The 5,630-nt window shown below is 40.6% G+C and overlaps 1 pseudogene; it reads left to right on the forward strand.

Moving 5' to 3' along the window:
- Positions 1-4,035: 4,035 nt before the first annotated feature.
- On the forward strand, positions 4,036-5,323 carry LOC148117472 (EKC/KEOPS complex subunit Lage3-like; annotated as a pseudogene).
- Positions 5,324-5,630: the final 307 nt, after the last annotated feature.

Raw genomic sequence — 5,630 nt, forward strand, 5'->3', positions numbered from 1 at the left:
CCTTTTTGTCTTACTGACAGTGTCCTTTGCTTTACAGAAGCTTCTCAGTTTCAGTAGGTTTCATTTATTCATTGATTCTCTTATTGACTGCACTACTGGGTTCTGCTTAGAAAGTGGTCTCCTGTGCCTATATCTTGTATACTACTTTCCACTTTCTCTTCTATCAGGTTCAAAGTGGTCGGATTAATGTTGATGTCTTTAATCCATTTGGACCTGAGTTTTGTGCATGGTGATAGATATGGATCTACTTTCATTCTTTTACAGGGTGACATCCAGTTATGCCAGCACCATTTGTTAAAGATGCTTCCCTTCTTCCATTGTATACCTTTAGCTCCCTTGTCAAAAATCAGGTGTTCATAAGTTTGTGGGTTAATACCCGGGTCTTCTATTCGATTCCATAGGTCAACTTCTCTGTTGTTATGCCAGTACCAAGCTGTTTTCAATACTTTTGCTCTGTAATAGAGTTTGAAGTCAGGGATGGTAATGCCTCCAGAAGTTCCTTTATTGTTTAAGATTGTTTTGGCTATTCTGTTTCTTTTGTTTTTCCATATAAGCTTGATTATTGTTCTCTCAAGGTCTCTGAATAAGTTTGATGGGCTTTTGATGGGAATTGCATTGAATCTATAGATTGCTTTTGGTAGAATTGCCATTTTTACTATGTTGGTTCTCCCAATCCAAGAGCAGGGGAGGTCTTTCCATTTTCTGGTATCCTCCTCAATTTCTTTCTTCATGGACTTAAAGTTCTTGTCAAATAGGTCTTTCACTTCCTTGGTTAGAGTTACCCCAAGATATTTTATACTATTTGTGGCTATCATGAAAGGTGATGTTTTTCTGATTTCCCTCTCTGCTTCTTTATCCTTTGTGTATAGGAGGGCAACTGATTTTTTTGGAGTTGATCTTGTATCCTGCCACATTACTAAAGGTGTTTATCAAGTGTAGGAGTTCTTTGGTAGATTTTTTGGGTCGCTTATGTACACTATCATATCGTCTGCAAATAACGAAAGTTTAACTTCATCCTTTCCAATTCGAATCCCCTTGATCCCCTTATGATGTCTTATTGCTATTGCTAGAACATCAAGCAGTATATTGAAGAGGTATGGGGAGAGTGGACAGCCTTGTCTTGTTCCTGATTTTAGTGGAATGGCTTTGAGTTTCTCTCCGTTCAATTTGATGTTAGCTGTAGGCTTGCTATATATTGCTTTTATTATATTTAGGTATGATCCTTGCATACCCAATCTCTCCAACACCTTTATCATAAAGGGGTGTTGAATTTTGTCAAATGCTTTTTCAGCATCCAATGAAATGATCATATGTTTTTTTTTCTTTCAGTAAATAAACTGAAAATAAATAAATATGATGGATTACATTGATAGATTTGCGTATGTTGAACCAGCCCTGCATCTCTGAGATAAAGCCCACTTGATCATAATGGATACTTTTTCTAATGTGTTCTTGGGTTCGGTTTGCCAACACTGCCTACAATAACTCAGACATCTAGTGACCCTTCACGAGCTTAACTCAAAGAAGGGACACATACAAACTCTATTAAACAAACAAACAAACAAACAAAAAATAATAATAACCGGAGTCAACAACCACTGGTCATTAATATCACTTAATATTAATGGACTCAATTCACCTATAAAAAGGCACAGACTAAGAGATTGGATACAAAAGCAGTATCCAACAATCTGCTGTTTACAAGAAACACACCTCAACCACAAAGACAGACATCTACTCAGAGTAAAGGGTTGGGAAAAGATTTTTCAAGCAAACGGACCTAAGAAACAAGCGGCTGTGGCCATTCTAATTTCCAACAAAATTGACTTCAAACTAAAATCAATCAGAAGAGATGGAGACGGACATTTTATACTCATATCAGGAACAATTAATCAGGAGGAAGTCTCAATCCTGAATATCTATGCCCCTAATATAAAGCCTCCTACTTATGTAAAAGAAACACTTCTAGAACTCAAGGCAGTCATCAAAACACAGACACTAATAGTAGGAGACTTCAACACTCCTATCTCACCAATGGACAGGTCAATCAGACAGAAACCTAACAGAGAAATAAGAGAATTATTGGAGGTATTGAATCAAATGGACTTAACAGACATCTATAGAACATTCCACCCAAATAGGAAAGAATACACCTTCTTCTCTGCAGCTCATGGAACCTTCTCGAAAATTGATCACATACTGGGTAACAAAGCAAACTTCCACAGATACAAAAAAATATCAGTAACCACCTGTGTCTTGTCATACCACCATGGATTAAAGTTAGAATTCAACAACAGTGCTATCCCCAGGAAGCCAACAAACTCATGGAAGTTGAACAGTCAACTACTAAATCACCCCTGGGTCAAGGAAGAAATAAAGAAAGAAATTAAAGTCATCCTTGAATTTAATGAAAATAAAGACACAACATACTCAAACCTATGGGACACTATGAAAGCAGTGCTAAGAGGAAAGTTCATAGCACTAAGTGCCTAATTAAAGAAAACGGAGAAAGCACACATTGGAGACTTAACAGCACACTTGAAAGCTCTAGAAAAAAAGAAGCTGATTCACCCAGGAGGTCTAGAAGACTGGAAATAATCAAACTGAGGGCTGAAATCAACAAAATAGAAACACAGACAACAATCCAAAGAATCAATGAAACAAAAAGCTGGTTCTTGGAGAAAATCAACAAGATTGACAAACCCCTATCCAAACTAATCAAATGGCAGAGAGAGAACATGCAAATTAATAAGATCAGAAATGAAAGGGGGGACATAACCACAGACACAGAGGAAATTCAGAGAATCATTAGATCTTACTACAAAAGCCTGTATGCCACAAAATTGGAAAATGTAAAAGATATGGACATTTTTTTAGATAAGTACCATATACCAAAGTTGAACCAAGACCAGGGGAACAATCTAAATAGACCTGTCGGTTGTGAAGAATTAGAAGCTGTTATCAAAAATCTCCCTACCAAATAAAGCCCAAGACCAGATGGTTTCAATGCAGAATTCTACCGGAACTTCCAGGAAGAGCTAAGACCCGACCCATTCCTAATAATCTGTATATCACCACATGACTGTGGCTTACAGGGATGAGTCTAACCTATGTCTGTCTCGGAGAAGAGAGCCGTGGCATCTGCCTGACTCTGCTTTCTTTCTCCCAGCATTCTGTTCTGACTATTCCACTTATCTAAACTGCTGTCCCATCAACAGGCCAAGGCAGTCTCTTTATTTAACCAATGAAAGCAACACATAGAAATAAAGACCATCCTACACCACTTTATTTTATTTTATTTTTTCCACTTATGAGTGTGTGTATACCATGATTATTTATCTATCTGTCTGTCTGGGTTAGCTCACTCAGGATGAGAGCCTCTATCCTAAATGCTGGTATTTCAGGCAGGCAACATCCCACTGTGCCAATTTTTTTGGTTTATAGTATTTTATTGGTATTTTTGATTGCTTTGTTTTGGTTTTGGGTAAATATTCCCTTAGATACTTTTTTCATCTTTTCCTTCTTTTCTTTTTGTTTTTCCTTTTTCTTTCTCTCTTTGTCTCTCTCTCTCTCTCTCTCTCTCTCTCTCTCTCTCTCTCTCTCTCTCTCTTTCTTTCTTTCTTTTGGTTTTTCAAGATAGTTTTTCTCTGTGTAATCCTGGCTGTCCCGGAATTTGCTCTGTAGACTAGGCTGACCTCAAATTCACAGAGATCCACCCCATACTGCCTCTCAGTGCCGGGACTAAAGGCATGTGCTACCACTGTGCGACTCCTTAGATCGCTTTTAAGAAACTGAAGGGAAAGCTAGGCGTGGTACGGCACTTTGGAGGCAGATGCAGACCAGATCAGCTTCTTAGAGATCCTGGCAGAGGTCTCTAGGTGGGAATGACCCAATTTAGCAACTTTGTTGCATGGCCATTAGGGCAGGAGCATGTGGGGACTGGCAGCCTGATCAAGGGCAGAAGCTCGAGAATAAGGCGGGCTCTGGGTTGCAGCGGTGGTAGAGGATGGGCTGGAAAGTGGAGCAGCAGTAGACATGCAGGGAGCACATAGAGGGTTAAGCCACACTGCAAATGGTGTGGATTTACTGACTAGGCGCTGTTGTCCCAGCGATGCAGGCACAGTGGCAGTTATTCCCAGTGGAGATCACCCTGTTTCACGAGCACCGGAGCAAAAGAACCATGCCTTTAACCCAAAGGCCGGGGACCTGACATCACAGATTGTATCCTGCCAGAGACAACTGGGCCACCTTCTGGATGCTTGAGGTTGGGGAAGGGGTAGTCGGGAGGCAGGGGGTGGGGTGGGGGTGGTGGTAATTGAGATATGTTAACCATGGGCAGTCTGTTCATGAGAAGAGAACAGGGGAGGGGGACCAGAGGGTGGAGGGAAATAAGCAGGAATTGCCCAAGTAGTGGGAAAGATGTAGTCTGGGAGCTTAAACTGGATGAGATGGTTTTAGAGGTCCAAGGAGGCAAAATTGATTCAAGATTTCACCTTTCCTGACTCTCCATCAGCAACCTTGCAGTGCCTTTCCCGACCTATTTGGAGGCAGAAATCGCCTGTGTGTCCATAGCTCCTGATCCCAAACCCCACCAAGGACCATTGGGGAAGGAGCTTAAAGTGAGCGGTTGCATGCTGGAAGTGTAAGTGCTGAAATAGCCTGGCATTCTGGATAGGTGACTGGGCAGTTCTCCACCCAAGACTGAACTTCCTTAGAAATGGAACACTATGGCGACTTCTAAGGAGAGGCTTGGTGCACTGGACCAGTCTTTATCTGCAGGATATGAGGCGAGATCTAGAAAGGGTAGGAAGCAGAGGCAGATTTCTATGAATTCCAGACCAGTCAGGGCTACGTTGTGAGATTCTCTCTTTCAAAAAAAAATAAGAAAGAAAGACAGACAGACAGACAGACATAAAGAAAGAAAGAAAGAAAGGAAGGAAGGAAAGATAGGAATTATGATTTTGAACGTAATAACAATAATATTTTTCCTTTGTCTTAGACACTGGATCTGGAAAGACTCTCGCCTCCTCCGAATTTCCATCATGAACTTTCTTGACCAGCTTTCCCTAGTGGTGAACACCATACAGCACTTTGGGCCGCCAGTTTCTCAGTAAGCCTGGCTGGGAGAAAGCACTCAGCTTTGACCTTATGTCCGGCCCTCCTAAGCAGTACAATCAAGAGATTCCAGAAATAGTAGCTGCTACTTAAATGCAGGGCTAAATATTTTTTGCCTGACTTGGTCTTCAGGTACTTAGGGGCTACTTGTTTAGTCTGGTGCTTAAATGTTTGTTGCTGAAGAAAATAAAGCTGTGCTTCTAATCTGTATTTGAGTTTATTTTCCACCTCTAGAATTTCTTTGACGTTTTCCTTGTGTCAGAAGAGAGACTCTGGAATTCAGGTGTCTGTTAGTACAAGATACGAGTATTCACCTAAAGTATTTGGTCCTTGATTCAATCCCAACACTGAAAGTAGATGAAGACAATTTCAAAAATAAAGGAAAATTCAAACTACATGCACCCTCTCATGCAAGGCTCACTAGTGCCTCCACTTTGGGAAACTTTTGGTATTAGAATTTTATCAGTATAATAAATGTATAGCAATATCATGAGGCCCCTCTTCTGAGGAGATAG

Source organism: Myodes glareolus, chromosome X (assembly GCF_982192425.1).
Source record: "Myodes glareolus chromosome X, mMyoGla1.1, whole genome shotgun sequence".
NCBI lineage: Eukaryota > Metazoa > Chordata > Mammalia > Rodentia > Cricetidae > Myodes > Myodes glareolus.